At 35.7% G+C, this 24,577-nt stretch overlaps 1 protein-coding gene across 29 annotated transcripts in view; it reads left to right on the forward strand.

The window, feature by feature from the left end:
• Positions 1 to 24,577, forward strand: part of LOC308199856 (uncharacterized protein) — a 288,903-nt gene that overhangs the window by 52,981 nt on the left and 211,345 nt on the right. The window contains exon 1 of one of the 29 annotated variants that reach the window (XR_013955040.1): positions 16,499 to 16,700. The exons of the other annotated variants lie outside the window; for them this stretch is intronic. The gene's annotated coding sequence lies outside the window, so the exon portion shown is untranslated. Of the gene's footprint in view, positions 1 to 16,498; positions 16,701 to 24,577 lie in introns of those variants that run through there. 29 annotated transcript variants of the gene reach the window in all.

Below are 24,577 nucleotides of genomic sequence, written 5' to 3' on the forward strand. Positions count from 1 at the left end.
TGGATATTTAGTGAGATTCATTAGACTTGATCTTACAGGTCCTAAGTCTTGAGAAATCTGAGAGAATTCTGAAACTGCAATTTTTTGGGGCGTTTATTTCTTGTGTAGTCTCAGCACTAGTATCCATCATGCTAAGCAGAACTGTTTTTTGTTTTATAGTAAAGTTTGTTTTGGTATTGTGGGTAATTTTATTAGTTTATGAGTTCTGCTGCCTGAGGAGCTCTGGTTCTCTAGGGAACCAAAGTCATAAGGCTTATGACTAAGAAGCTGATCTGGATGCTACCTGTCTTAGAAGATCTCAAAATTCTCAGATGAGCAGTAAAGATATGTTAAATTGCCAAGAGGGAGGTTATTTAAGTCCACTGTAGCTGCTGGTTTGTTCTTCAGTCATCTAGAATTTTCTTTCTTGATTGAGATAATTATAATTTTGACAGTGTCACTATGCCTTTGATATTCCACGGGGGGGGGGGGGGGGATGACTTTAAAGAAGCTAGGAAATAGTTCCTATTGCTACTCTTTCAGTTGTTCCCACTATTGACCCTTTCAGAGGTCACTGAGAGTATGGCAGGCAGAGTCTGCAAAATGAAGAGGTCCTCGATTAGTGAAATGCACAGCTGTGCATGCTCAAAAGCAAGGTCTAATGCTTTTATTGTCAAACTGGTATTTGTACTGGGCATTAATAGTGTTGCTTTAGCTACAAGTCCCTTTCAGCTCAACATTTTCTGTAGAAAGTCCTATCCCAAAATAGTTAATTTTATGCCTTTAAGTATTTGTACTGTACATAATCGCATAAAAACTTTTTTGATTCAATAGGAAGCATGCCATTTTCCAAGTACTGCTATCGAGCTATGACAGATTAGTGATGACATATTTTTATATTCCTTTTGTTTGCATAATCTACACACTCTACAAGCAAATTTCTAAACTAACAATAATGTTTGTAATTAGACATGTCTAAAATTCATGATGTGGTAAGTGTACACTACAATGATGATTAGATGTACGTAGAGAATTGTGTATAACATTTACCTATTATAGTTTTAGTCCAGAGAAAGATCATCCTACAGTTTGCTGGGTGCATTAATGTATCAGCTAGGGAAATCACCAGTTATACAATGTCAAACGACACCAGGATTATTCTACAGGATAGTAGTGAATATGTGCTTAAATAATGCCATTCTTCGGGATATTATCAGAAGACCAGGTGGAATTTTGAATTGTGAGACCCTAATAAAACTAAGGTCACTATATATAATATATTTACTAACATATATATTATGTATAGGATATGTATATTGGACCACCTTTCTGTCAAGAAATACTGTGTGTATTTGTCCAAGAATACCATGCAGTCCCTTGTACTTTAATAAAATAAAAAAAAATGAAATTTAGACTTAGGAAAATTAGGAGCATATGATAAGCTGCTGTACTACTCATACCTTGAAGGGATATAAGCAGGTAACTCAAGCACTCTGGTGTTATGGATTTTCTGCTTTTTTTTCCCCTGCTCAAAATGCTAAAGAAGCTTTGAATTAATTTTCTTGAAGATTTGTTTGTGATTTTTAAATGATGTCAGATTATATTTTTTTTGCTGCTGTTGTTGTTTTTATAAGTTACTGAGTTTGATTTGTTTTAAGAAAGTGTTTGCAGTCATAATTGAGAGATATTAAGCATGGTGTTAATTAAACAAATTGATATGAATATCTGATTGAGTCCTGAGAGGGTTAGATTTTCCCAGCTGTCATAAAGATCATATTCAAAGAAGAGGGAAAATGCAGAGTTTGTTGCCATATGCAGTGGTAGAGTCCTCTAGTGTAGCTGCAGAGATGGCAGTTCGGAAATGTAGTCAAGAACAATTTGTAAGTTAACTGTATGAGTTAAAGGAAGTTGCAATAAAAATATGAATTTATTTCTAAACTTTAATAGCAAAAGATTATTCAATGGGCTTGGGCAGCTTTAACACACTGGTAATGTGATAAAGAAACTAAATTGTAAATCTGTGGAAGGTAGAGGCCAGGAGGCCTCTTCTGAGGAAAATGGCAATTTCCCCCTCCTCCCCCCATTGTTGTTGAGCAAGGCCTGATTGTTTATTCACCTTTAGTAAAATCCTAGAAAACTATGCCCTCCCATGCAAATTATATTTAGTACATTTTCGGAGGAAAAAGAAGAAGGATATACAAGTAATAACTTCTGAGACATGTAAGGGGCAGTTCATCTGTAACTTGTTTTTCAAATGATTCTCACTACAAAGTTTCTGAATAACTTTATTCATTTGTAGATTAATTTTCTGATTTGCTGTTGTAGCATGATTTGATTCAAGGCTAACTCAAGTTAGCCTTGCTTTGGGGAGCATAAGGGTTGGATCGGATGACTTCCAAAGGTTTCTGGGAACCTAAATTATTCTGTGCTTTCTGTTGGAAGTTCATGTTCCTGTGGGATACTAGGTGGCACCTCTGGCACTGGGTTCTGAAATCATTTGTAATTTCCTGATCCTTACTAACAGAGGACTCCTTTATTATGCGAGACTTTGACCCTGAGGCCTCTTAAGTAATTTTCTGTGATGTTTTTTTTAGCAGTCTTGATTTTTATTTTCTTTTAACAGATAATATGAAACAATTTGGTTGCCCTAGTTGGATTTAATTATTGTATAGAAGCTGTGGGATTTCCATATTATAACACAATTTCAGAAAACTAGGAATAATAGTTTTTTCTTTGTACCCTCAAGCAACTGCAATGTATGTCTGTAATAAACAGCCTGTGGACAACAGACTGGAATATTTTTACCAAATTTGGGCTTGTATCACTTTGTGCCAATGAATTTGAGAGGCATCACTGATTTAGCACCTTCTCTTCCCTGTGTTTTAGAACTGGAATCATGATATATACTGAAGGTGGCTAGCATCGCAAGGTTTCTGTATAGGGGGTTTAACCAACTAACACAGTCCAGACTGTACACAAGCAATTATCTGTTAAATTACATTGTCATGTTACTTGACTGTCTTGGGTCTGAAAATTATGCTCTAAAATTTCCACAACAGTTCTCTTTTTATAGAGAAATATTTTTGGCTAACTCTCCTGTGTTGATTGACATACACTATAAAGTGAATGTTGAACACCGATGCCTATTCCAACGGCATATATGCCAATTTTAAGCTTCCTGCCATGCTTCTGCATGTATGATGTCCCCATACACAAGAAGAGGAACTCTGAAGGTGTGATGATTGGTATAAGAACTTAAATGCGCAAGACAACTTTATCTGACTCTCTTTTTGTAGCAAACAGTACTCTCCCTAGAAAAGCAGACTTCTCCCAAGAATTTGCCATGCTGAAAGCTGTTTCCAGAACAACAGCCTCTGTTGTTCCTGAATAAGGGCTGTGTCCTGCAGCCTCTTAAATTGCTCAAACTCTTCCTAAGTTTACCTGTCCCTAGTATTTTTTATTTTATTTATTTATTTATTTTTAGGGAGAAGGGAGCATGGGCAGGAGTAGGTATACGAGCACCAGGAAAAATTTGCAGAGTTTGTTGCCGTATGCACTGGTAGAGTCCTCTAGTGTAGCTGAAGAGATGGCAGCTCGGAAATTTAGTCAAGGCCTTGGTTGGAATAGTTTAGCAGATGTGCTGCTTTTTTATTAATTGTTACTTTTATTTATGAATAGTACATCTGTTGTTATGGTACGTTTTAGTTTTTTATGTTCCTTACATGTATGAATGATTTCTTGAATCCTTTTTTCTGCTATTGAGATATTTGGAAAACCTACAGGGGAAATACCAGTTTTCATGTTACAGGAAAATGTTTGTTGTTTAGAAAGTGCTAGAAGTAAAACTTTGAAAATCTAGAGATTTAAAAAAAAAAAAAAAAAAAGTCCACCTTTCCCATAATAGAGTATTTCAGTTTTCTTAAAAAAAAAAAGAAAAAATTTAAAATGCTTTCTTTGGTAATTGTTATCTCAGTACATTAGCCAGTGCCCTATTGTGTGAGTCACACAGGTAAATAATGAGGTTGAAAGACTTGAACAAGATGTAAAGGTCTTGGAGCATAATACTTTGTATGGCAAGCTTGATGTTTTATAAAAGCAATATGACTGTGAATATAGAGTTGATTCTCATGTGGTTAATAAGGTCAATACTGATGGTGCATGTACTGAAGGCATTTATATGTCTACTTTATGATGTGTATTCTTGGATATATAGAATTTGTAGAGATTAATATTACACCAATAAATCTATGTTTGGAGTAGAACCTAAGAAAAAGTGAAGTACTACAATGAAAATATTCAGTATTTCAGTTAATTTCAAATAAATAGGGAAATTAAGCTTAAATATTTTTAAAGAGTCCTTGAATGGTTTGTTGATTAGAAACTAATGTAACTCCTTGTCTAAGATAAAACACCAAACAGGCAGCAGCTGCTGGTAATTGGTGCAAGTAATTGTAGAGCCAATAAGTTGAAGAAGTGCTTATTAAAAGAAACTGCCTTCCTATCTGCCTGTAAGTTCAATTGAGTAATGCACTCTACATGTGGTCTGACGGTAGGTAAATTATACACCTGATTTAAAAACACTCCATCCATAAGAGCTCCTATTTTGCTCATCCATAAAATTTTTACTTTCTTTATTACTAACTACTTGCAGCAGCATATGGCATAATATCTATCAAATTAGGCTTTGAGGACATCTTAGACTGGCACCCTGCTGACTTGAAACGTGCTTAATGCATATTGCAGTGTTTTTAACCCGTTGAGTACCCCTAGGATAGGCTTCCTGCTCTCAAGGCATGAATGCCCACACAGCCTCGTGGATACGTACAGCACACCCTGCTGATCCACTGGCATTCCTCTGGCAGTGATGCGTCTGCCTTGAAGTGGCTGTTGCACAGTTGTCATTTAAAGCTCATCCTAAAGGAGCTTCAACATCTTAGTTTTGAGATGGTAAGAAAATAGATGCATTTAAGAAGATGGGTTGTAATTCGAGCTTAAGAATTTTTTATACAAAAAAAAAAAGGAAAGAAATTAAGCCATGTTATGCCTTTAGCATGTTTGTATGCAGGTTGTTTTTAAAAATTGTGTTAATTTGATGTCATCATCTGGTAAAAGTTACTTGAGGTAATGTTGTACATTCTTCATGAAGACAAATGAGTTTCTGTTCATGTAAATAAAAACTTCCTCTGGACTGCTCCTAAAGTAACAACAAATATTTCCTCCCTACTCCAAATACTTCTCAACTTAAAGCAAAGCATTGTTGTCTTTTCTTTTAAAGAAACTGCAGTATGTCCCGTTACGTGTAGGCCTGCCTCAAAATGCTGTGGTGTACATCCAGCAGCTCAAGTCATGTACCATAGGTAAAACCTCTGGAAGTCCTACTGCAGACTTGAACTAAACTAATAATGAAATATTCAGGAGGAAAAAAAAAAAAGCTTCTAGTTCAACAGTGACAGAAGTCATTCATGTGTTTTCCTTATGGGCTTTGTGGAAACTTGCAAAGCAGTTTTTGGAAACTACGTAAAACCCAAATGTTGATTTCCCTTCTCAAAAATAATGGAAGATTTTCAGTGGAACTGATTAAGAGGTTAGAGGTTGTATTTTTGTTTAACTGAAGTAAGCTAATACTTTAAATTAGTGCTTTTGCCACAAGACTAACTTGTCAGTGTGATTTATTCTAGTCCTGTACATTTGTAATGGTTTTCTCAAGATGATTTGGACAAGACCTGTGCTGCAAAGTTCTGCTGGCAAGGCTGGGTTTCAGTCTGAATAAACACCAGTTACGTTGCTGATGGATGTGCTGTACTTCAGAAGGCCTGGGAAAGGGCCTTGTGCCTGCGTAGCTGATAGCATCGAGGGAGTGTGGCCATCCTCTCTACAGGGCTTTGCGGGGCTGCTCCCTGAGCAGCTTTCTTGATTGCAGAGGTAAAGTGACTGCTAAAGGACCTAATGTAGTACTATCATTACTGTATTTTAAAGTAGATTTGCTATATTCTTTATCTTTTTTTTTTCTATCCAGAAAATGACAAAGAAAGCCGGCTTATTTTTTTTTTTGTGGTGGTGGTTTTTTGTTTAAAAAAAAAAAAAGCTCATAATTTTGACAACTTTCTAGCAGGTTGGAAGAGATTTTGAACCAAGAGCAATGACAAGTTTATTTAGTCTTTCAACAAGTCTAATAAATGTTGTGCTTATAAAAGGCACAACATGTGACTTTTAAAGTGTTTACAAGTAGACATTGAATGTGGTGTAATCCCTGTACATTCAAATTTGAAAACCAGTTGGGTGTTTGTTTTTCTATGTGTGTTTGTTTGTTTGTTTTGTTTTAGACTGAAAGGCTAGATCATGTTTCCTTATTGGGCTTAAATGAATGCACTTTCCAGTTGCCTATCCAGCATTCATTTTAGCCTCCATTTACAAATTACTTCTGGTGGGAACTGGGAGCCAGAAGCTAAAGCTGTGTATAGCAGGAGGTCAGAACAGTGACGGAAATATAGCAGCTCAGTGAAGGAGTTTCAGAGCAGAGAGGAAAAAAGCAGGACAGTTTTTCCCATCTGTATATTTTGCTAAAGTACATTGGTGTCTAATGTATCTTGGGAGACTGAACATGAATTAGGGAATGGAAATGTAACTTATGAACAAAATGTAGTAAGCCATTAATTAAACCATTTATCTTGTTAAAATTTTAACATTTCCTTTTTGTGTTCACATGCAAACTTAATGTGAAGGAGGGATTCCTTTTGGCCATTTCATTAAGTAAAAAAGTCGTTAAAAGTAAAAACCCATTTCATTAAGAACCAAAGTCCCTTTGATGGCTCAGTATCTTACTTCTGACAGTGACCAGCAGTGGATGCCCAAGAGAGGATGCAAGAACAAGACACTCATTCCATAGCACTCTTCAGACTACTTCCCCAGCCTTCAGCAGTTTGCATCACCAGTCTGAGGCAGTAATGTTTGTTTTTTATGCATAACATTCAGTGGATTTTTATGCTATTGTATCATATATTCTGTAAAATATACCTTCAAGTTTGTAGCTTTTTAACCTCTAGACTCTATTGCATATTTTCCCAGGCTTTGTTGCCTTCTCTGTACCTTTACTATTTCTATTGTATGTATTGTTGGAAGAGAAAGGGCAAAACTGCAGTTAGCTCAAAAACACCATATCATTTCCCAATTTGTTTTCTAGCCCTTTATGAAAAAATCAGTGTGTTGTGAGAATGATCTTTCCTCACAAATATTTCTTAACTCTTATCCAGAATGAATTTCACTTGCTATTTCATTGCTAGTTTACTTGGTACGATAACAGTCTTCTGTGAATTAGGCGATCGTTTTTTCCACCAACTAATCTTTTTTTGAATATTTTTCAAATAACGTTGGCCTCATCAGAGATCTTTGTGAGCTGCACCTGACCTCATATTGCAATGAAAATTGTTCGTTTATTTCTCATTCTCTATTTTACCTTTGTTTCTTTTATTTATTACACAGATGAGAACCTTCCCTCTTATCTCTTGGCAACTTAGCTTCTTTAACAGACTTTCACATTGGACTTTGCCAAAAGTCTTTTTGAATTTTAGAACTTACTTGTACATATAACTGTTGACTTCTTTGAAAAAGAACAATACGTTTCTACAATGTTGCTTCCTTTTACAAAAAGCATACTAATTCCTCTTTAATAGGTCTTGTGCGTTTATTTGCCTATCATTCTGTTCTTTAAACTGTCTTACATCTGTATTTTCATCTGGACACAGACACTTGGTCTTAGCTATGGAAATCAAGAGTAGTAAATCATAATCTCCCACTTTGTTTACCCATGCTGCAGGTGTAAACTATACAACAGAGCATCATCTGTCTATGAGGGAAATAGCATAAGATTTAAGTCTTTCTGGCTAAGAGTCATTCAGAGTCCTAATAATGGCTCAAGAAAATACTTCTTTCTCTTTCTTTCTCCAGGATTTCTACAGCTTTGGAAGAAAATATAATCCTTACAATGTTATGAATATGGAAGTACATGGGAAAGAGATCCAGCCAAATCTTCTACATCACTTCTGTGTTCCAACTGGGTTACTTCATGTTATGCTTGTATTTGCTTTCTAGTATGCCATACAAAGGATAGAGCTACTGCTTAACTGATTTAATGATTGATTGGTTTTGTCTTTCACAGGACCCAGTACTGTTGAATATGAGGAAAAAAAATATAACTCTTCTAATAGCTCTTCTAATCTTTGGCATGTACCTAGGCATTTCCCCATTCTTTTTTTCCAAGTTGCACTTTTTTTTTTTTCCTGTACTTGGGGACTTGTTGTAGTTTGATAATTGCAGCTTGTTCTGGGATTTTAAGATCTGTGTCAGAACTGGAGCTGTTTGTTTTGGTGTTTTTTTACTTGTTTTTGTTTTTCCGCAGTCAGCTGGGCAGTGACCTCAGTTTGTTTTTGTGCACCATGTCAGGGTGAGGCATGGGTGCTAGCAGCCAGAAAGGGAAAGAAGCAATTCTGGTACTTTTGGGCATGGAAAACTGAACTCTGCTAGTAGCTTTTCCCATAAAACCATAGTGATTAAATGAGTAATTAATAATAGATTGTGATGTTATAAGTAAAACTTATAATTCTTGCATGAGTTCATTTGAGATCCTGGGGATGCTGTTTGCAATGGATGTGCTGTAGATGCTAACCAGAACCTTCTCTGCTGTCCTTTAGTTATCAAGATTTACTCCAATATTGTGTACATAAATAGCCTATTGTCCTAAAATGTTTGCTGTCTCCTTTGCTTAAGAGATTATGGAGTAATGAGAAATGATGTAATTAGTTGAAATAAGAAAAACCCAGAAGCTTAAAGGGGTAGAGCTTAATCAGAACCAAGAGAGGCAATCATAAAAGAGTATGTTCCTGCTTTGGGTTGTGGTAGTCTGGGGTTGAGGTGTCTACAGTACCTGGTATACACTGTGAATTCTGGAATGAAGTGTGGGGTCTTTTGCCATTCATGTTCTTTGAAGCGTTTATACTTTATACTAGAAGCCTAATATCGGATTGACTCTTACTTCAAATACTTTAAATCCTTCTAAAATGTTATGTTAAAAAACACCCTTAAAAATGTTTCTTTTCCTTCAGTTAGGAATTGCTTTAAGAGGAAAAAAAAAATAAAAGCTGAACTACATATTGAATTTTCCAGGCTGTGTTTCTGCACAGCAATCTTCTGAAAAAGTGCAATTATTTTTTTTTCAACTCAAACATGCATTTGAGAGGAATGAGGTAGATCAGATAAAAAGCTGAGATTCAATTCAGCTCAACCTTGAGTCACTCTGACTCTGTCTCTTTAAAAAGGAAAAAAAAAAAAACCAAGGTGGCAAAATCAATACAAACCAATAATAACTTCACATTTGTGGAAGCAACATGAATGGCTCTCCAAAATATTGAGACACATCCAAGTACATTTTAGCAGAGCTGATATTTATCAGAAGTCATTTGCCCTCAAGCAGATGCTCTCTTTCATTGTGCTCCTGTCACAAATGACTAAGATTTATGACAGACAATTACAGCATCTGCAGTTAGCAGCCTTATAATCAGCACCATTATTTAACGATTGGTGCAATAAACTGACTCCTGTTACTGTTTATCAGATATCAGTCAGTTCTGGCTATTTTCTTCAGCTCCCCAAATCACAGTATGGTGCAACCACTGCCTTTTAATGGCTAGTAAGAAGCAGGCACATTTTCACGTTTTGTACAGACTGCCGAGGAAAAGAAAAAGCAACCAATTACATGTATGTATGGTGCCCTCTCATTTGAGATGCCTGTGTATGTAACTATCTCTATACAGTCTGAAACCTCTTGAAAAAAAAAAAAATAACAGCTTTTACTCTTTCAGATAAGAGCTTCTATTTAGGCTTCTGCATGGGGAAAAATGTCTTCTGTTTAAATATTCATGTTTTAAAGAGTGAATAAAATGTCGATATACTGGAGTAGTTTTACTCTCTTACAGCATGAATTTCGTGTGCAGTTGAGGAAGGGGCAACATCAGTTCATTATTCAGCTTCCTTAACATTAGGCAAATTTCAGAATTGTATTTTAAATTTAGTAATGTTCTTATCAAAATTAAAAGCTTGAGAAATGGCTCAGTTGAGGTTTTTAACTGATGTGTGCAGTGTATATTGTGAGACTCCTATTAGGGCTGCATTTTGGTTTTTTTCCTGAAAGCCTTGTGAGAGGGAGCTAGATGATGTTTAAGCTGCAAGCCTAACCAAAAAGTGTATTAAGACTTTCTTGTGCTTCCAAAAGCAAAGTATAATTTTGGTACCAAGTTCTGCCATTACTTAGATGAGGCATGAGTCTGGTTCCTTTAAATAAATGCCATTGTAAGCAAATGCTTTGTGTAACTAGGAGAAGAGCTTGTCCCTTGTAGCCTGAACACCTAAATTTTTTGTGATCTTTGCATCGTGTCTGCATTATTTCTTGTTAGAGTGGGAAATGCTTTACACTTATTCACATACTGTTTTGTTTTAGATGTTAAATGAGAATGCTTGTTAACCAAAAAGTTTTGAAAGATTGGCTTTTTAAACTGGACAGAAGAAAATAAGTTAGATCTATTATTGCTTCTGTCAATAGAAGGTAAATAGCTCTCTTCTGTTCCTAGTGCAGGTGATGAGTCAGCTTGTCAACAAGCAGAATTTAAAATCACTTTAAATGCTGAACTGAGATTGCTCTATTGCTTGTTTTCTGATAAGTGAAATATATATATTTTAAGTCCACATGTGACTTGTGTCTTAATAAACTAAGAACACGCAAGGGATGCTTATGGTGTTTGGTCCAACCTGTTGTTTTCTTTACCTGGAGCTGGTCACTCATATACATGTCTTTGATTAGAATTTCACCTTGGTGGTATTTTCATTATTATTTGAACGGGTGTATTTTTTAAGAGAGCATTTGTGTGGTTATAATCTTAACAGTTCCTGAACAAGGGATTTGGTTTCCCTTTTGTCTAGGGAAGGTGCCATTAAAATTCCTGTATTTTCAGTAGACCATAAATATTTGTCTTCTAAAATAGTTTAGATGACCTCTGCACTAATAGGACAGAGATATTGAGCCTACTAAAACTAGGTTTATGAAATAAATTTTCTGTGTTTGGCTGCAAAATGCTGTCCTTAATACACTTGCAGGAGCCTCGTTTAAATTAGAAAAGCTGACTTCTGGCATTGGTCTGTATTGTTCTTTTTTGAAGTCCTTCCTGGACATAGGTGGTTGTTACTATGCAATTGTGGAGCAGTTCGGTTTTGTTGATAAATGTCTGCTAGGGACTAGACCGAAACCATTAAATTTATTTTATCGTTGGCTGATGTAGGTGTAAAATGATGTGTAAGGTGACTAAAGATAGATGATGTTTTCTGAAAGCTACATAGTGTTGGATTCCCACTAATATCCAAATTCATAGAACCTAGTCTTCTAACTTGCATAGCCGTTTTTAAAAAGTTTTCCAAGTAAAAATTGCCCTCTCTATTCTTTTAAAGTTTTTCACATACTATGAATAGAAGAGTTCTCTTAAATAAATTTGTATAAACTTGGTAATGTGTATACTTAAGCACATAACGATGAGCTAACTCTGCCAGACAGTACATGGTCTAGTGGAAGTTCTCCCTGCCCATGACAGAGGGATGGAATTAGGTGATCTTTAAGGTCCCTTCCAACCCAAACCATTCTGTGATTCTGTGGTTTGGTACTTGGCAATGAATTCTGTAGTGGGTTTGGTACTTTATGCTATAACACAACCCTAAGTTCATGCAAGAAATAAAACCTCATTGTTTTCTCCCAGCTCCATTATAACACAATTTGAAATTCTGGCAAAAGAAGTCATGAGACTACAAATTGTTGGAAGTGAATATTTGGAGATTAAAATATTTTTGCAGTGGGATTGGGATTTCTGCTTATAACTGAAACTAGTGTGCCTTGTCCATCATCTATATCATACTTCACAGCTGGAGTTTTTGTAGGTGTTTACAACTTAGGTTGTAGGACATATTTGGTCGTCAACTGAACCTGATCTACCACATGTTTTGATCAGTGGAAAAAACTCATTTATCATCATGGTTGTTGAATTAAGCCAACTGTTAATTAGTCATGAGTTGTTATATGTTTAGGAAAAGGTAACATGACTAGTCATGTTGATGAAGCTTGTTGTAGCATGTTGTAGTGAGATAGTGTAACATTTGTGAAATTTTCTAAACACTGTATTCTTACTTTCAAAACAAAGTTAAACCTTTTTTGCCTTGTTACTCTTGCTTCAGTTAGTAAGAATGGTCAGAATCTCCTTCTGATAAGCATGTTTGCTTGTAAACCTGCTTTTGCTAAAGTAAAACTCTTGCCCTGGTGTTTAGGAGCTGTCCAGGATGAAAAAGGAACAGGAGGAGCGAGTGCTGCATCCTTGTGCAATACCTTTGATTTCTATTGGAGGATAGTTCAAATAAAGCTCTGGGCTTTTGCTTATCAAACATTGCATTTGAAGATAATGTACCTTTACTCATAACATATTATATAGGTCATGCCTGTTGTGGCAGTAGTTTATGCACTTTTTTCTGGTATGCAGAAGCAGTTATGTGCCCTGCTACTTGTACATCATATATGTTTGTTATGGTCTATGTGTGTAGCCTAGAGGTAGCTCAAGCTTTATATTCAGTCTTTTTTTTTTTCCTTTTTAATTTCCTCTTGTTATTACAGGCAAAAGGTTTCTTTATGGGCTTAAATGTTTCTGTATGCAGATTGTAATGACAGAGCATGTCTGATTTCTTTACTTCTCAAGCAAAGTTTGGGGAAAAAGGAGCTGGTGCAACTGCTGGGTTGCCTTAAATTATGCTCTTATTCTGTCTTTGAATTTCAGTGAAATGCTGTTTATTGCATAGGTTATCTTTTCTAGCTAATCCTTTATAGCATGCTTGAGTAATTTTTATTACCCATGTCTTTCTTTATCTACTATCTTTCTGTTTACAAGAACTTAAAAACTACTGAGCATTGCTCCATATGATTTGGTGCTTTAATTCACCGTTAAATGCCTGTAAAGATCTGTCCCAGAACAGTATGGTTGCAAAGAGCAGGCAGCTTCTCTGAGAAGGTGTTTTGCAATGGTCTTTCTCATTGAACATCTGTTCCTGTTCATCTCACGGTTAACCAAGAAATCCAGAGGAAAATCTGGAAAGCAAAGCATTCAGAACAGAATTCTGTGAACTGAAACAAAAGTGTTCACTCCCATACAGTAGGTCATTTTAAGATAACACACCACTATTTTCTCAAAATAAGCCCTGTTTCTGTGGAATAGAAGTGCAAATTGTGCACCCTCCCTCTGCTACCCTGAAAGTCAACTAGGAACTTGATCAGAAGACAATTGGGTAGGTGGCAGAAGGTTGCTGGTAGCCAAGAGTTACTGTTGGCAAAGGATGCTTAAGAGACGGAGTATCTATCAGATTCCAGTCAGATAATATTTGCCTACTTTATCAATACACAATTTTATGTCAAAGTTTCTAGCTTGTTGATTTAAGAGTGTGTGTCCTGAGAAATTTAAGATGATTTTTTTTGCCATGCTGTATTCTTTCTTGAATATTCCCCGCATAATTCTCTGTCCTGTCAGATTTGTTTCTGGACCGTGCAATTTTGGTTAATTCAAACCTACTTTTCATCACTTTTAAAGTGTCACAGTTTGAGAAAGATGTTATTATTCATGTAGGAGTTAAATTCTGGTTTATAAAGAAAACAACAAGGTAAAGCATTGCTTCTAATCAAGAGCATCTGCTTGACTCCTCTTTCACTGGTGGTTCTGTTGCTGCATTCCTGGGATGGCCAAGCAGAGTGGACATCAGTCCACTGAAACACGAAAAGATGACTTTTCCTCCCTTTCGCTGTTCCCTCTAACATACTAAATAATATTAAAAACAAATATCTAGGTGTTTCATCTGGAAATACTAATCGTGTTTTCCAGACATAATGTACAGAACACACTTTCTCCCAGATCTGGAAGGGAAAAATTTAGTAATACAACAAATAGAGAGTAGGGGATGCAGAAGAAGAATAAGTAGTAAATTTTTCTGTTTTTTTTTTTTTTTAAGTTGATAAAATATTTTTTTTATTGTTGTTCCTTATTTTTGCTATCACTTTTTCATACTAAAATGCATTCATTAATTTAAAAGTATAAGGTTAAAGTGTTTTGGTCAAATAACTGTTTTTTGCAAAAAGGATGGCATTGTAGTCTGGACATTTATAACAGTAAAGCAAAGACAACAAAAAATAAAGATAATTTAGTATCCAAATGAAAGAGGCTAAAATTGTGTGCCATATTCTCAGTGTCCTAGTTTTTAAGAAATAGAAATATGTGCTTACAAGTGGAGTATGCTTAGAACTAAACTAAACTTTGGCTTTATATGGTGGATATCACTAAAATCACAAGCAAGATTTATATGACATTTGACTTCTTGGAGTAAATAAACCAGTTCTCTAATTAAAATAAATAAATAAATAAAATCCTTGGTATTACTTAAAACCTATTTTTAAACAAATTAATTAATTTCACATATAGCAAATTAGCAATGTACCAGAGCACTTTGCTCATTCAGCATCAGAAATTGAGTTCTTGCTTTTGTGGGTCCTTTAACCCTTTGTGGGTAAATTTTCCATGTTCCAGGAATCCCATTGACATCTGCTTTTTGTTTGGAAGATTTTTACAGTTGGGGAAATTTTACAGGCATGTGTACGGGTCTGTTTCTGATCTTGAAAGCGGCAGTTGAGTGGGCAAATTTTACCATAATACCTGAAAGAAATCAACAATTAAAGTAATGATTTACCAGCTCTAATTTTTTTTTCTTATGAGGAAAGAGATTTCCCTAGTATCATAAACTATTTAGAGTCTTTAAATATGAAAAATTGTACAAACTGATGTTTTTAGAAGACTAAAACTTGCAAGTATATAATGTGTAAAATCAGAATTTATTCCTTACACTCTTAACAAAAGGTTCTGTGTAATTACTGAACAGTAATGCAGAAGGAAAAAGTAATAGTAAAATGTTTCATGCAGCAGCATTCCTTATTTATGCTACTGTGGAATTAATAATGTAACAAACAGGATTAGAGGTGAATCTAATGATACCAGGTGAATAAGAACAACTGTTTTATGTTGGTTTTATTTTTTTCTGCATACACTGGAGCAATCTCTGTAGTAATAATACTAAAAAGAATAAATAAGAAAATTTTTGATTTATTTCTGTGGCGTTTACAGTTTAATTTTCCTTAGTATTTTGGGGAATTTCAGTTTGTGTTGTTGTACAGAAATGTGTACTTATCAGCTAGAGAGGTTTGTAAAGCTTTTAAAAATATTTCTTAGGGGTTAAACTTTGTTTCAGCTAATTGTTTGTGTTCTTTGTAGTGATCTAGCTCCCCCTAGTGTATTAAAAATCCCCCCAAAGATTTAATCACGTATTTAATGAATTAATACAATTGAAAAATGTATTTTTGAGAGCAGCTCACCATAACACTGATCCATTAGAAAAACATGACTACAGTTTTTAGAAAGTAGCAACCATTACCATTTTTTGAAGTACTTTATACTACAGTTTTTTCCAGTGAAATGAAATGTGCCATGTTTACAAAAATAAATTTGTCATAAATTTGTTGATCGGAAATAAAGCTCCTGTAACATTTCTTTAAACATTAGAATGTGTTTCTCAGTTCTGTGAATCATCACAAATTTATTATCTTTCTGTCCCTTTAGGAAAAGACTTGTGACAAACTGAACTGTTTAGAGCAGCTCTTTTTAAAATGAAAGTGTTTAGTGAGATCCTCTTTCTTTTTGTGGCTGTAATACTCTATGCATCTAATGAAATCATAAACAGAAAATTATAGCTTCATTCTAGGGAATGTGAAGACTTGCTCCAACAGATGGCATCAAAACACCGGTCTGAACTGTATGATTGCTGATTGTTAATTGCTTCTGTAAAACAATCCTTTTAAACAGAGTAATGCATTTTATCATACAGATTATAGTTCTACGCATTTTGGTTTTTCAATATGTGTTAACATTTTCTCCTCCAGTGTAAGATTTAGTGTTTGCATAATTATCGGATTAAACAACAGTGACTCATTTTTTTAAAGAAACGAGGACAAGGAGATGGAGAATTATGCATCACAATTTCTGTTTATTCTGAAATTACTGTACAAGTGTGATCTTTTATTATAAACAAAACAAATGGACCAAGATGCCCTTAAGTGCAAAAACAATTTCCTAGTCCAGCATTCTTCACTCCAGAAACTCCCCATGACGTTAGTTGAAGTCTTGGCTGTGTGAGGAAAGCAGAGTGCAAAAGAGATACTGTACAATAGCCATTAATCATTACGAAATCAATACCCTGATTATCCATTTGTATTGTTCTTGCACAGTAAGGGATGGATATTTTATGCAAAGCCAAATGAATGGGGAAATTCTTTTAAATGACTTGGTTAGTCCATCGGTAATGATGTGGGGAATTGCATGAGAGTTTTTTTGTGGAGTTGTTCTCTTGTTTCTAATGTAGTCAGCCCGAGAGTGTTGCAGAGATGGCGTGCTCATGTTTGAGGAGTCGGGAGCCTTGCACCTTTCTGGTGCTTTCTGCCCTTCAGCCGGTGGATAGTTGTCTGGTTGCGAAGGAGGACTGTGTCTGGTTCACCGGTTGTGATTCAGGTTGTGGGGCACTATTTTCTCCTAAAGGACTCTCATGACCTTGCCTGGGTGAGTGTTGCCTTTTTACCTCAACATAATAGAGGTAGACAGAAAATCAGGCTAGGAAAAGAAATTTTTAAAAATCTGTGCATACTTTCAGGACTTCTACTCCAGACTGTCTTTTGTTGCAATATTACATTATTATATGTTCTAAAATGCATATGATATATAGAATGTGTAATTATATTAATATAGCTATATTGTAATCACTGTGCAGCTGACTGCTAAATGGAATATTGGGCCTGCAATAATGTGCCATTAATTGGCCTTCGGTGGCAACCTATTACAAAAAGGGGTTTGTGACGATGGTGTGCTGCATTCTCATTTACCTCAGCGGATCAAGAGGGGCTGTGCTAGAAAGGAGCACTCCTACTTCAAAGTGCTGCTGCTTTATGTTCCTGGTTTGGGTGCAATGGAAGCCAGATACAGTGAAAAGGATTTTCTTCCTCTACAGTGAAGTTGTCTAAGAGTGTAGCAAATTTTTGATTTAATGGTTCTAGAAAGGTGGGTAAATGCAAGCCTGTCCATTGACCTCTGTCCTCTACTAGCATGTTTTAATGATCTTTATGCAGACCATTAAATGGATAACAGGCAATTCCCATAGGGTTTCAGGGTCATTAACTTATTTGACAGTGTTTGTGACGCAGGGAAATACCTCGTTGTATTAATGAGTAAAAATGAATTGGTTTGTCCTTAGTGGTCTAAAGATGCTTTATCTAAACGGAGTAAGGACCACCTGGAATTGAGTCCTTGAGTGAAATAGGTGTGCCTAGGGTATGGTTTGATCGGCTGCCCGTTCCTTCCCTAGGTTACTCCTGAAATGGCACAGGAATTTGAGGCCACTTGAAAAGGATCAGTAAGCTGGAAGCAATATCTTTGTCTAGACCAATTTAGGAAGTCTTTCATTTCTTCCTAGAGTACACTTAAATGCCCTAGAAAGGCTTTTTCCATAATACTAGAAGAGAACAATAAAAAAGAAATGGGGAGTTCTTCAAGGCACTCTTGTAGTATCTTGTGATAAAATATAGATGTGTTTTTAATGCAACCGGGTAAACTGAGGCAAGGGTTAAGGGCTTTATTTTCAAGAGGGTTTAATTCCCACATCGATCATTGAAATGGGATTGCTAAATGACAGGAGAGCAAAATCCATCTATGTGAGCGAGAATAGTTTCTAATCTCAGCCTTGTATATTAAGCCATTATATGACTCGTTTTACTAACAATGTTATTTGTAGTTACAAACCTTCCATTCTGCCATGTAATGCAGCACAGATGCTTGCAAAGTTTTCCAGGTAATTTGGAATGGATGACAGTCAGCATCATGCCAATAAAACCAAAACTGGACTAGCCAGTGCAGTGGTCCATTAGGGAAGCCATTGTTCTTGGAGTTGGCTGAGGTGTTAACAAGAATGTATGTGTGGGAAGTTAGACTTCTGAATCCTTGCATAAGAAACCTGGCTTTGAAAAGTTTGAAGAATGAGTAGGTACTTTGCATTTCTGAAGTCAGGCCACTTACTGTGGTGAAAGAATAAGGATTTTGCACTCAAAGCAAGACGGGAATAAAAACAAACCCAAATTAATTTGTGCTCTGTTCCCAATTTCTAAAGTTTAAAACAAATTTACTATTCAAGCATGGAACCTGCTTTAATCTGACACTGACTCTGTGTTTGTATTGTGTATATGCAAAATTCATTTGTATTGCCATCTGTTGTCAGATCCATAGTACCTGTGTGTACTGACCTGGTGGAGACATAGTTAAGCTGATGCTGCCTAATTTGTCCAGAAAACCCTCAAAGAAATGAATATCTCACCTGCAGCATTGCTTATGCTGGGAAAAGAGATGCTACCTGAAGTGAAGGCTCTTCTATTGTTTACATGTTTTTAAGCAAATTACTTATTTAGTATGTAAAATCACAAAACTGTCATATTAAACAAGGTGTTACTAAATAATTTTGGATGTTTATTCAAACTGGAATAATCTATTAGCATCGCAGAAAGGATTCATAATTAACAAGGCTGTAGAGGTAGGCCTGCCTGCTGGGCTGTAAAAAATTGTAGAAATAGGCTGTTTCACTAATTGTCAGGAAAGGCGATTTTAATCTGGAAATATAGTATGAAATAATATATGTATAAATGTGGCAAGCAGGTATTGAAACTAGATTAAACTATTATAATAGCAATGAGAATTTATTTTTTAACTGACTAATTGAAATAGAGCAGGTCTTTGTCATGTTTCAGTGTTATATTCCATGCATTATACACACCAGTGGTGAGACTTCACTAATTTGGCATCTTCAGCAAATCTGTTAATTTCTGGTTTTGGTGAAACTGCGGTCACCAAGAAATTTGAAGGGGGTGGAGCGGGGGATGAGTGTTGGTATGTGGGGACTCAGACCAGCTCCTCTGCCTCTTTCAGGAAGTCCTTGCTTGCTTTGTCAAGTGGTCAGGATGAATGGTCTGGCTTAGGAAGTGAAAGATCAGAATTCTTTTTATTAAAAATAATAATTCTTATATTAAGAATGAATTATATTGAGAAGGTCTCTATTAGAAATTTCTATCTTTCATTATGCAGTTGTTTTAAGAAGTTACTTTTATTTCTAATCTTTAGGAATTTAGGTGTTGGGGTTTTTTTTGTTTGTTTTGGTTTTTACTTTTAAAAGCTGTCTTAATGATATCCCAGATGAGATATTTCAGCTTTTTTAATGGTGTTAGCTGGACTATTCTTTTTGAATTTCCTGTCTGCTAAGGCAGCTTTTTTTTCTTTTACCAAATTTTAACAGGACTCCATATCACTGTTATTAGGATGCCACATGCACAGAAAAAATTGCTAGTGATGTTTTGAGCATGGGTGTTTTATTGTGTTTATTTCTAAATACATTTCATGAGGTTCCCTGGACAGAATCAAATAAATGAATCCTGCAAACATCTTCATTATGGTGTAGCCAGAAAAGAAAGGAATCTGAATTAGGACTGTATTCTTAGCATAGTTCATAATAAGCGTTATCTTTATGACAAGCTTAAAGAACATAAATTGCTGAAACCCTAACAAAAAGCATTTGAAACAATCGGCTAATTAGGAATGGGGGGGGGGGGGGGGGAGAGAGAAAGCAATATTTGTTTTCCTTTGCAGTCTAGATAAATAACGCTTAACATGAATACATAACTTATTTTGAATGATCTGTTGTGTCAGTATCTGGCACGTCTTTTTCAGTGGCAACAATTAAGGATACGTGTAAATGGAAATGCAGACTATCTGTCATTGTCCATTTCCTGGTAGTGAAGCATGCAGTCTGCCTCCCAGCAAGATCATTTTGCCAGGATGTGAGTGAGCTGGTCACAAAATGCATAGTTGATTATCTCATCGAAACACACTAATCCTGGCAAAGCTATGCACTATAGAAGACCCATTGTTTGTAATAGGTCAGTTGTTACATGGCTTTCAAACCTGACTTTGGGTATACGTTTTATGTATTTACTTACTGAAGCAAAATGATATGTCACAATGAAAACCAAACTTGAGCGAGGAGTAAGATATATTAATCAGGATATTAATGGCAAAGAAAGAAAAATACACTCTCTCCAGAGAGGAGAGATGCGACAGTCACAAACATGCTATTTGTCTTGGTGCAGGAATAACTGAAATTATACAGCCTAGGTTATAGAAGAGATCTGATGAGGTGATCTTAACAGTTCCTTGAATATTAAATTGAAAACAGTCCTACACAGAATGTGTATTAAGAGCACTAATAAACATGCTAGTATGTAATAATAGGGTATTTTCCCTATGATCTAATCCTACAGTTTTGTACTTCTTAAAATTGATAAGCAGTATTAGAAATTTGTCAGCTTCTTCATTACTGCTCTATTGGCAACAAAGCATTTTCCCAATGAAATGTTAAAAGCAATATACGTGGAGTGATTGCCATGATTTTTGCAGCATGCCAAGTTGGGTAGAAGTTGTATAAAAACAGTAGTTTGGAAATTAGTTTTAACTCTCTCAATATTTTGTTTGCCATATAGTTGTTAGTGCACCATAGTGGGGAAAATTCTTTTTCAATACTAACATGAAAAAATCAGAATTATGATAGAGAATACATGAAGAAGCTATTCATTTTTAATTGTAAAGACAAATCTTATATTATCCTTCAGGTACTTTCCAATTTGTAAAATTCTTCTCCAAGAAATCCTGAAAAATTGCAACACTTTCCTAACAAAATGTATTCTATGTATTTTCATAATTTGGGTGTGTGGTAATTACAGGATGCTCATGAGTAGTCTTCCAAAATTTTGAATACCTTTCAAAAATTCAAGACCACAGGAAGAGTTAGATCGTATGAAAAATGCATGGGGGCTGGGAGGGAAAAAACATACAGGTGGAGGAAGGGAAAGTTTAATCAAGTCTGGCCAATATTCTTTAAATGTGTTTTAACATACTTTCACATAATGAAAATCAGACTTTTTTTTTGTTGATGTTCATGAAACCATAAGGCCGGTCTCTCCTCTTTGTGCTTATTAAGGACATGGTGCATCTTACCTGCTAAGATGCAGGGTACTAACATCCTTTAAGTCCAGAGGAGTGTGTTCCTAGCAACCTCACCCCACGCGCACCTGTCAAGCTTTCTCTTGGGATGATGGGACCTCCCAAAGAGGCTGTCTTGCATCTTTGCCTAAAGATCCTTTTCCATTATGGCTTAGTCCTGCTGACTAGCTGTGGTGAGCTAAGCACCTGAAGACTTGTGTAAATTCCTCTTGGCCACACCCTACACAAGCCAATGAGAGTTGCTGAGCTCTGAAATTAAACCAAAGCTTATCCTTGTCATCCCATATCTTCCGCCTATTGGAGAAGGTGGGACTAGGCAACGGGTCTTTGAAAGGAGGAGTACATGTTTTGTTACTGTCGGCATGCTTTATCTCTTAAACCACCAAAAAATAAAAATAAAAAAGTTATGCATGTCATGAATACCCTGCATGCCCTTAGTTCCATGTCCGCTGCCTAGCCTGAAGAGGACAAAGTCCTAGTTGTCCAAGTCACCTTGTTATGGGTGTCACTGCATGGTGTAACTGTGTAAGGGGCTGAGATTCCCACCTTCATGCTCATAAAGGCCACCTTCGCTGTCTGACTTGTTTGTATATGCTCTATTTTGAGCAAGAACAGACTGAAATGTGCTTAGTACGTTTATAGCATCTTCTTTCTCGGTGTGTCTCAGCACTTTATATATTCAAATGAGTCAATCTTCAATATAAATAGCAAAGCAAGAAGTTGTTTCCACATCTTTTGATTTGAACCTAATAGGAAGCTGTATCTTGCTTTTGTGTTTTGCAATGATGCTGCCTCTCCCACAATAACTGCATGTATTTCTACCCAGTACCTTTGACACTTGTTGGCTAAAGTAAACAATCTGACAGAAATGTAGCACTATCAGATATATATGTTCCTAAAAGTTTTGTGAAGGTTGGTGAGAAGATTAGTGAACCCAAACTCAAGCTGGTTTCCTAACTGTGGCAAAAGTGGGCAGGTTGCAACTTTATACCTCTTGTTCAGAAGCAGATGGCCAGCCAGTGAGCATGTGATTTTTCTAGTACTAGTCAGGGAACATGTTATTTCTTGCCTTCTGAGAAAGACCTACAAGAATGGGTATGAGAGAGCCTGAATTATTATAATGGGAAGAGTCTGTAAGCAAAGTATAAAAATAAGTTCTTAAGAAAAAAAAAAATTGCTTCATGAGCAAGGAAACTAAATTACATAGTGCATGCTGCCATGGTGCTGAATATAATGTATGTCAAAATATCTGCTATTTCCAGGAAAACTGATATTCAAGTATACTTCCATTTTAATTGATAGCACTGCTTTTTCAAGTACATAGTTTTTAATCAATGTAAATTAAAATTTTCTTATCTAAATGAGTTAAACTCCCATTTTCAATAACCTAATTTTAAACATGGATTTGAAAATGAAGAGATGAGTTTCTGTAGTAGAATCTTTTGCTCTGAAGTGCCGCTAAAGAGTAAGATGCTATCCTGTGTATAAGAGTTTTCTCTTGAATGTTTTCAGAGAAACTATTTATAAATAAAATTGATATTTTCATTTGTGCACTTTCATGCTATGCCAGCATGTAGCTTTATATTTTCAAACCATCCCTTCTGGAGAGAGTTGCCAGAGGAAAAGCCCTTATTCCTGCTTTTGCTGTCCTGGTAACAGACCATGAATGTTCTATTAGGTTGACCTAGAAAAACAGCAGGAAACATATGGAAGGTAAAAAGGAGCACCTCTAATGTTGTTGCTGTAATGAGATGTGTTTAAGTATAAACTTTATATCCAGATCTTCACATAATTTCTGTGAATCTTCAGATCCAACTATGTAGGTCTGACTTAAATTGAATAAAACCTCATGAGAACTGTGTTCTCATGGTATGCACATTAGGAATGTTTTCAGAGAGGTTTTATGACAGCAGAAACTAAAAACCACCATTTATGCATGTGATTAAATATTTTCAGAAAGAAAAGACCTTGAAAGGAGAGTGTAGATATTATTGAGAAATTACGCTGATGGCTGGTTAGTCTACACCTTCCAATCTACCATGACTTTTCAAGAAGAGCTTTTATCCTCTCATGATTTTATAATTAATTCTCAGGGAATTGTTAAGCTATCTTTAAGAAGATCATAATGTTATTTTCTCTGTACGCTTCAAATGAAAACTCAACCAATGTGTTGAAAAACAGATTTAAAACTAAAAATTAAAAATTACTTCATCTAAACACAAGGGACATGATCACAGGCAAAGACATTCTGAGTCTGTGGAGTTGATTAGTGTGACTGTTTGTCCTCAGAGTAGTGTCACTTATGGAAAAGTCCTACTGAACTTGATATAAAAGTCAGATTCTAGAAATTATTCTAAAAGTTTAAAAAAAAAATTAACAAGGATGTAGTTATCAACTCAGATGAAGGACAAATGCTTAGTGCTCATCATACCTTTAAACACAGGACCAATTTTAAGTCAGCCTCTAGTTGTGAGATGATTTGTATGTGGTCTGTTCTTTTCAAATTAAAATATAGGAAGTCACCAATTGCATAATACAGCTAGAGGTTGTTCTCCCAGGTGAGAAAAAGAAGCGATCTTTCCAATAACCTGTGTAGATTTGAATATCAAAGTATATTTGATTAGGCCACGCATAATTCTTTCATTCTTAATCTTACAAGTGAGGGCTTCAGAAGAGAAGTCTCCCAGAAATTACAGGTACAATACTGGTTGTTACCAGCAAAAAGATGGTTTCAGTGTAAACTGGATCAGGCCAATAGAATTGTCTTCTCCTTTTTCCTCCAGGTTGGAAGTCTGTTGCAATACCGGTTCATGTGTTTGAACAGTATCAGTACTAATCCACGCGTACTGGACTCTGTCCCACATGCTGTCATTCCGTAGATATAGTTACAGCATTAACTTTAGATAATGCTACATGCTGTGTAAATGCAACAAAATATTGCTGTACGAGCAAAGGCTTATAAGCATAAGAACTGTCAGCAACAACGTTATACTCTTTGCTAATAGAAAAGATTGTGGGTTTGCAGATTTTCCCCTAGAGCAGAAGTTCCCTGCATGGCTACTTAAGATTGGCAATATGATGCATTTTTTTTCCCACAGTCAACTTTGTGATTAAGGATGTCAAAAAGTCTATATAGATAAACAGCATTTTTGAGAGGTGAATTGATTCTTATTTTCCTGTTTATGAAATGCCTACTAATTCTAAAATAATTCTAAAAAGTACTTAGGGAGACCTGCAAAACACACATTAGTGAATGGAGAATGGAAATAATGCTAATGTGGTGAGAAGGTCCTCTTGCTTTCCCAATATATGGCATGAAGTTCTTCACAATCTCAGTATAACAACTC

This window comes from Anser brachyrhynchus, assembly GCF_964034855.1.
Source record: "Anser brachyrhynchus genome assembly, chromosome: 9".
NCBI classification, from domain to species: Eukaryota; Metazoa; Chordata; class Aves; order Anseriformes; family Anatidae; genus Anser; species Anser brachyrhynchus.